At 44.9% G+C, this 8,924-nt stretch overlaps 1 long non-coding RNA gene across 1 annotated transcript in view; it reads left to right on the top strand.

The window, feature by feature from the left end:
* The first annotated feature begins 4,728 nt into the window (after positions 1–4,728).
* LOC130542729 (uncharacterized) overlaps positions 4,729–8,924 on the top strand; it is a 158,955-nt gene continuing 154,759 nt past the window's right edge. The window contains exons 1-2 of the long non-coding RNA XR_008957469.1: positions 4,729–5,155; positions 6,760–7,716. This is a non-coding gene — a long non-coding RNA (uncharacterized LOC130542729). The remainder of the gene's footprint in view (positions 5,156–6,759; positions 7,717–8,924) is intronic.

Genomic DNA, 8,924 nt, shown 5'->3' with positions numbered 1-8,924 from the left:
CGGTAGTTATTTTACCTCAATCCATTTCCAACTGACTCAGCCTCCATTGCTGGATTACTATTACCACACCATAATCGCTCGTTCCCACTCCATGTTACAACTTGCAGATAAAAGATTTCACTACTTGGCCAAATTTCATAAATAAAGGAGCAGTTCAGTGCAGTAAAAGTTTATTTTTGTCGTCATTTGTCACCCCATTATTCTATAAATCAAATGGAATAGCACTACTGCCAGCTCAGGCGTTGCTGTCAGCCTTAGGCATGGAAATGGTCCGTTTCTTCCTTTTAGATGAGATGACATGTCTTTCAGACTTAACTGGCTTATGGCTTTGTTTCACCCATTTTATTTTATTACCCCTCCAGAAAAAAATCCTCAGGGAACAGGAAGACTTAGGAGTGAAATGGAAACAGAAAACACAGCCCCGCATGCTGCTTAGCTCAGTGATGTGCGTTTCCCCCCATCTGGTCATCAGGAATTGGCCACCAGCCCTGCACACACTGAGTCCTTGACTGAGGATGCTTTTCATAAACTTCTGAGGGCGTTGTAGTTTCTGTTTTGGAAAGGCCATTCCAATGTGGAATTACAGAGATTGAAATACCTGACGTATATCCTCAGAGAGCCTCCCGATATGACAGGCTTTATGCAAAGACAAGACGAGCTGATTTCTTTTCTAAAATGCATTGTAATGGCTTGGAGGCTTTGAGAGGGAATGGTCACCCCCAGGGAGCGTCTTACCCCTTGGAGATCTGTCAGCTCTGGAGCTTTGGAGGAAGAGTTAAGATTTATTAGCAAGTTGTGAACTCTGTCTCGGGCGAAAGTCTGAGGAAGGCAATGTCCCTTGCTTAAAAGGAAGAGGACAGAAAAAGCTGAAGGGATGGGGTAATAGAAAAGGGTTTATAGTTGATATTATACTTCCGAGTTGGTTCTAATTCAACTTACATTCTTCATAGTCATTATGTAGCTCATAAATTCAATAAAGTGTTTTACTGTTACTATAAAAATGACAGGAGGGGGGTTTTATGTTGTAAGTTTCGTTAGTTGCTCTTCCTGTTTTATGTTGAAGTTCTCAGGCCATTATATCATTAAACTCCTTGGAGTCTGAAGGGCTCAGGCCCCTCCATTTCTTTCCTTTTGCACACTTGGCCGTGTCAGCCCAGGCTGGGTCAGGCCACCAGACACTTGGAGCCAACTGCAGTGGTGCCGGGAGAGCAGGGGGCTTTGTATCTGTTATTTCCTGAGAAGTAGCTTCATCCTGTGACGGTGTGTAGCGAGGACCCGAATGGCCTGGGATTTGGGGGTGGCAGGGGGGACAGCTTAGGTAGACTACTGGAGGGGCTCTAGAAATTTGGAAGAAAGAGTCTATCAGGAGCACCTGCTGGATGGGGTGTAAGTAGCGCAAGGCCCTCGCAGACCCAGAAACCGTTCCCTGTGTCAAGATTGGCCTGAGCACTAGACTGTGTACTTGTTAACCTTTGCATAGCTCTAAGTCCTTGATAAAGTTCTAAGCAAATGCAGAGTCAGAATCTTAACTGGGATTATTTGAAAGGAAACACCACTCTCTTTCGACTGTTTTCTTCGATTCCAGAAGAAGCAAAAGGCACTTCTGCTCTAGGAAACTTTGCTTTCTCCAGATGTTTGTTTTGAACAAAATATCCACATGGAAACAGCAACTAATTCTCTGGCCAGAGTGCATCAAGGCCTTAATCTAAAGCCTCCCATCCATCCAGCTGTCTGGCATTTGCTATTATAGGGCACCAACAGAGAAATGAGGCTGTGGCTTTATCACTGCACCCTGGGTGACAACTTGATTTTCTGCTTTCACCGCAGGCAGCAGCAGCCCAACATGATGGGGCTGTTAATTTGTGCATTTCATGGTGTCTGTCAGGGGGGCTGGGAGAGGAGGGTTTCAGGGGGAAGGGAATGGAGCATGTCCCAGCCGCGGAAGCACCTGTCTGCATTGACGGCACAGAGCACTTCTTATTAGCGTGCAGGTCTCTAAATGCAGCCCAGGGATGACAGCCTGGCATCCCAGCACCCACACACTGTGACAGGCGCCGGCAGCCGGTCCCATTGTTTGCCCTTGATGAGCATGTCATTAATGGAAATGGAAGAAAGTGAGGGCCACATCAGTATTCAAATAGCCTCTATTCTCTCTGCCATTCACCCGGCTGGCTCAGCCTGCCGCAGATTTCCTTCTGCAAGCTCCTCTTAGACTTTTTTTTTTTTTGGTAACAGATTTATTCCCATTGCATACAAATCCTTTCCATGTTGTTCCTGGTTTCTTCCAATCCTGTGTTTACACCCACCTCTTTAGGCTGGATTTAGCTAGATCAAAGGAGATTTGGGCTCTTGTATATTGCAAAGGTCTAATTAGCAAATGCAAGCTCTTTACAGCCAAGAAAATGCATGTTGCTACTTATGGAACCTATTTCCTGTGCCTCCTGAATCCTGCATCTTCTCTGGGGGGTGGTGGCTGCTGTGTCCAGCACTCTCAGAAATATCTGTTAGATTTGGGTAGCACGGAATACAGAGAATCTGACTTCTTCAAGAATGGCTGGCATGGAAAGCAATATTTCCCTTTCTCAAGCTTAGTAAATTAAAGAGAAAGCAAGGAAAGTGCCCAGTAGTGTACTTGGGTGGGAAAGAACTGTATGCGCACGATTATTTACAGCCAAGTAGAGAGTGACTAGATCCTAAATACATGTTTCCGTCCCTACACCCTGTGTTGGTCTGTTTGCTTAATAATGTAATTAGTGCTCAGAGGGAGAATATTGACGCTGCTGCCAGCAACCATTGCTCTTCTGCGCGCTTCCAACCCAGTCCTGTTGCCCACCTGGCTTCCGCACTGCCTAGTTTGGTAGCTTCAGCCATGCACTTACAAACCCTCACTCCTGCCCACACACCCCTCCGAGCACCCTCTGCTAATATAAGCCCAACTCCAAATTCCCACCCCCCAACCCCCTGCACACACTATCTTAGTCCTGTGTTTGCCAGGCTGTCATCTTACACATTCAGATGGAATGTTCTTAGATGAAGGCAGCAGTGAAAGACCACCTCTGATTTCTCTCTGACCTTTTAGTAAGGAAAGGTCAGAAGAACTGCTTGCCGTGCATTTCCCTAGCAATGTCCCTTATCTGGTATTAATCTGTCAGTGAGTAGGGCCCCGACTCCCTAAGACACCACCCATCTTCCAATCCGGTCTTGCCTCACAAACGCCACTGCCAGGTGCCTGGATGGAGAACTCAAGGCGAGCTCCTCAGCAGTGCAGTGTCCTCTGCTTACATCCGTAGCCGAACAAAGCAATTCTGACTTCACCAGGCTCTTTTCTCCCCGAAACACAGCAACTCTTTGAGAGAAAGAGCCATGACTTTATTCCAACCCTGCCGTCTCCTAAGAGAGGTGCTGAGTGGTCTGGCTCAGGGTGGACTTCCATGAAATTGTTCCTATCCATGGTATCATGGCCCCTCGATGGTTCTGGGGGATCCAAGAACAGATTTTCTCAGGTGTTTACCAGACAACCTACAGAATCCCCCAGCTCTTCCCCAGTAGAAGCCCAGAGGGGTGATTATGGTTTAAAAAGCAAAGTCGTAAATTGGGCTTTCTCTACTCACTTGCTTTGTAGCTGAGGGAATCCACAGAGGGCAATTTAAAAGAAAAAGAAACAGGCTGAGAAAAAAAATTGCAATGCTTTAGCCTTAGTGTCAGAGTGATGGAAAATAATTTTCACATTTGATTAATTATTAAGAGATCTGTTTAATAAAATATAGAGAGAGCATTTTGTCTCTCCACAATCATTAGTATGACCCTGGACCCCTATTTTGGAGGTGAACAAAAAGCTATTGAGGTATAACAATAAATTTTGTCCCCAGGGGTTTTTGCAGAAGTGGCCACAGGGCCGTCCTGACAGATTTAAGGCAGAAATCCCACAGCTGACACTGAAATGTGTCAAATCCAGTGGCTTCAGTTGGCAGGTCGCACTCGCCAGCCTCACCCAGACATGTGAATAAAGCAGAATCATTGACCTAGAAAGAAACTGTGCATTGGTAGGGCTTTTTTCTTCTTGTTTTATTTTTTTGGAAAATGATCTCCCTAAAACATAGGTTCAAGTGTTTAGTATTCTTGGTAGCTTACTTTTTTCAAATGCAGAAAGTCATCAAGGAATTCTGTTCTTTTTTTGAATGAGTTATTGTCAAAAAACACAATTTCTCTGTCCATGACTCCCTTTGTTTTATCAGAATTTAAATAGGAATATCAGATCATATAAGGAAATATCCTATTAGATTTCTTTTTCCCCAGAAAAAAAAAAATTTAATTTTATCTTGAAGATTAGTATGTAGAGTATTCTATTCCACCTCGTGCATCTGAAGTAGGTAAACTCATTTAATTGGTTATATGAATGTACATATTAATTTTAAAAATGCTGAAGAGACATTTCCAAGTTTGGATTTTTGATGCACTTTGATTTGCTAGTTATTTTCAACTACTGATTATGCTCTACAGATGTGGCGGCAGGAAGCAATAACAGTCAGGCGTGGAGCTGCTCCAGCTGATGTCATCTTCGTTCCCTCTACTGCACATTTGCAAGGTTCACAGCTTTCCCATTCAGGTGGATGTTCCTCTGCTGAAGGCACCAGTGAAGGACCTCCTCTAATTTCCTTCTGACTCTTCAGTGAGAAAGGACAGCCCTTGCCTGGGGGGGGGGGGGGGGCTGGCAGCGGGGCATTCTCAGGCTGTGCCGGCCAGGCTAGAGTGAAGGTGCCTGGGCCTACACCTCCTCAGCCTGCACCTGTGTCTCTAAACTGCCCACCTATTTTGAAGACAGATTTATCAGACCGTCTGGAAGGAATTCCTGAGCCCTTCATCTGCAAATGTTTTCACTCTCTTAGCAAAGGCCACTCCTGTGAATGGAAAGCATAGCGTGGAAAACACATTGAGGGATGGGGTGAAGGGGGTGAGGGAAACAATTTGGTCTTTCAGTTACTAACCTCCTGCCCCTTCACCTCAGACATTGGTGGGGAGCACTTGTGATATTGGGAGGTTAAGTGATGCCAGCACTGTTACTATGGCCACATAGTGATCTACTGGGACCAAGAGCACAAGTATCATTCTTCCCTCTCTGGACCCCTAGGAAGCAGAAGATTTACAAGCTCCAGAGGTAAACAGGGAGAAAATATTAAAATCTTTATTCATCTTTATTATTTATCCAATGTTTCTTCTATATTTGTATTTGTTTTATAAGGCACTCAATATATTGTACAGGACAGTAAATACATATACACGTGCAGTTATATATATAGTGTCCCATGCACATATTAGTAATAGATTATAAGTAGTCATACATGTGTATAATATACAGTCAGCAATACGTGATCCAATTTACAAATAAACGTATACACTGGAATCGACTCAATCAAAAGTGCCAGGAGACCACAGGACCACAGTGTGGCTCCCAGCATGCACTGCTCTTTGCTGCCACAACAGTGAGCCCTAGGTGGAGACGAGTAGGCAGAGAGGCCTCTGGAGGCACCAGGGAGTTATTTCTACTTCCCAGACAAAAATCAGACTTCTCTGGGCCTCTCCCACCCCTCACCCTTTTTTCCTCAGGGCACTTTAGAGAGCAGTCACTGTTTGGGCACCTTAAAGAGAGGCGCAGGGAAGAGGGTGATTCCATCCCCAGCAGGTTCACCAGGCGGGAACTAATTACAGCCCACTTCCAAGAAGTCGGGAGGCAGGGCGCAGGAGCCCGGTGGCCTCTCGGCTGGAGGAAGGGGGGGGCCATGCGGAGGGTGGGATGGCATCTGGATCCATCTCATTAGGAGTGAGGAATGACTCATGATTCACAAAAGGTCATTGCCTACTGAGGTAGATAAATTACCTATAAGCCTTCAGCAGAGTTGGAGGACCTATTTGGTAAGGAAGTTTTCATTAAATCAAAGATTTTATGGCTTCTATTTTGTTGCATAGGAAAAGGGAAATAATTACTAATTGACGAAATAAGTGCAGGGAATAAAAAAGTGTAATGTTATTCTAATAGGCCTTGTCTTGGTCTTTAACTTTTCACTTGCAAGCAGCATTATTTTTTTACTCAGATGTATAAAAATCATCCACACTGAGAAAGTGGAACCAATTGCAGTTAAACAATTGAGGGGAGCACTAACCAATAATAGGATAGGCTTTAAAATGCCATAAATATTGTTCCTTTTTATTGTGTTTGATTTTTGATGATTCCCATAACCCATTGGTTAAGATTAAATAGACATGTTCTTAGGTATTACTCAAATACATTTTAGTGCTAAACTATATAAAGCAGAATATATATATTTGCCCCCAAACTGCTTGTTAGATGAGTTTCTCAGATGGGCCCCTATTTTTCTACTGACATTTCCATCTTGGGAAACCTCCCAGATTACAGGAATAATAACACTGAAATTAAAATTTCTTGAAGGGTGAATTTAATGTAACCTATTGGGGTATCAATGTAGCTTATATTAGGCAGATTTTCATGGAATAACAAACATTGGAGTCTTTCTGTCAGCAACATGTTTACCCCTCACATTTACACGGCCACAGGGATTTCTTTTTCATAGGATTCCTGCCTTTTTACCCCCAATTAAATCGGTTTTGGAGAGGATTTGTTCTCTGTGAGATTCACTGGCTCTCCAAAGTAAATGATAGAGAAATATGGAAAATAGCTAAGTGGAAAAGGAAAACAGTAGGTTCACACTGATCGTACCCTTTCTTTCTTTCTTTTTTTTTTAGGCTCTCTTCCCCAGATGGAGGGCCTCCTCTGCTTGGTCTTCAGCTGACCATTTTTGTAACCTGTGTTTTCTCCTTGTTCCCTAGCCGCAGCGGGGGGTGCGGGGCCCCATGTTCATCCCCATTCCAGAGATGGGAGAGCCACAGCTCCGTGCAAGGGGATGGTGGGCAGGCTCCAGGGACAACCGGCTACCCAGCACTGGTAGGAACGTCCTCTGCAGGGACAGTATGGGATGAGAAGGGAACTGAAAAGTCATTAATAAGGTAAAATGCCCAGCATGGTGCCTGGAGCTTGTCAGCCACCAAATTATTAACATCATGTAAAAAGATCCAAGTAGTGGGTGTTGCCCATTATAGACAGGGAGAGAAGCGGAGTTAACTAAGTGCATAAGAAAAATGCAAACGTTATGGGCTGTATGTGGCCCTGCTCCCCTTTATGGATTTTTCCAAGAGCCCCAGTCCCCAGTTTCCCCGAGTTCTCTATCTAATATAATTTTAGTAGTATCAAATAATGACATTCTTAACCATTTCGCTAGGGAGACTATTCTATTCTCCAGTAGATCTCACTGTCAGGGAATTTTTGTGGTTAACTATTTAGCAACTTTTTTTTTCTCTGAATTTCTTCCCACTGGAACGCTGAGTCTTGAAAATGAACAAATGGTGAAACACCCTTGTTCGAGTGTGACCCTCAAGATGCCAGATGGCTGCCAGTGACATTGGTGGTAGGCATGTCATTGACTTGCTTCACCACCCAGTGAGAGACATCCATCAAACTGCCCTAGTGCCCGGGCCTCAGTTTCTTCGGGAGAAGCTGTAAAGAATGAAGGTGAAGTAACGATCCCTTTAGTATCCCTATTCCTCTGGCTGGACTCAGCACCATTGGGCACAACACTGCATTCCAGCCCGGGAGCATCACCCAGTGTCTGGACCTCAGGTATCCCAGACAGAGAAATGCCCTTGGTAAGTTCTTCCTCCTCCTGTCATAGTTAAACCCTGTACAACACTTGAGATTTCTCCACTTACATAAATAACCCAATTTCTTGTCCACCCTGTCTTCAAGGGTTTGTGCCTACCCTCTGTGACTTCTGCCACACAAGGAAGGGAGTCCCCCGAGGGGACTCTGACCAAATTTATCAAGGTGGAGTGGAGTTTCCTGAACCACCAAAGAAATAAGAATCCTAAAAGGCCTTTTCAGAAATTGAATGACTCTTGAGAAATCTCCTCACTTGACTGTTTTGCCCCAGGAAAATTAACATTGCATTATCCTACCTACTCTCTCCTACCCTGTTTTGAAAAGGTAGGAGATAGTTCACTTTCAGAGTAATGGACATCCTGTTTGTATTTGCTTTTTATGCCACAAACAATGCATTTGGTATTGAGTTGAATAGGGCTCCAAGAGAAAATACAATTAATGAATAGTCACAAGGTTGCTAATCTGATCAATGCTGGGTGATAGGACATTTAATCTGATTGTCTGTGACCACAACTGCACAGAGCCTGTGGCAGCAAAGAGGACCACGTTGGCTGGCAGGAGCATTTGTAGATTATTAATTACTTGAGAGGCGGGGGCTCTGATGGAAATAGATGTGGGGGAAGAGGAAAGGTGTCTAGCGGGAGGAAAGGAGCTGGCTGGAGGAATCTAACTCAGGGGGGTTATCCCACAGAAAGTGTGGCACGTTTTATGCCAGTAACCCTGGATACAGCCCCATATTCAAGATGAAAATGAAAATCAGAAACAGTCTTCATAAACCCCACATCTCATTCAGGAAGACTTACGGACCACAGCAAAGGAAGCCACACAGGGTGGCAGAGAGTCCCACCATTACTTAGAGAAGACCAGGGTTGTGGCCGTGGAGGGAGGGCTTCCCCTGTCAGAGGCACTGCTCTGGCTGAGGGGGTGGTCCACCCTGTTGGCCACAACCATAGTGATTATCAGTATACAGCCTAAAAATCTGGACTCCTCCGCTTGCCAGAGATCAAAACATGCCGAATGTCTAACCACTGCTCAGGCCAGCCCTGCAATGCCTCACAGCCAGTGGCAGAGGGAGAAGGCCAAGGGACCTTCCTCAGCATCTTCGGCCATGCCCCCAGAGGTCGTGTGTAGGATCAGGAACAAACCTGAAGCAAGCTAGCCAGGCTAGGGCTAACTCTCACACTCCTGACCTGCC

Source organism: Ursus arctos, unplaced genomic scaffold (assembly GCF_023065955.2).
Source record: "Ursus arctos isolate Adak ecotype North America unplaced genomic scaffold, UrsArc2.0 scaffold_5, whole genome shotgun sequence".
NCBI lineage: Eukaryota > Metazoa > Chordata > Mammalia > Carnivora > Ursidae > Ursus > Ursus arctos.
The sequence above is the reverse complement of the archived record's forward strand: the minus strand, read 5'-3'. Positions and strand labels throughout refer to the sequence as shown.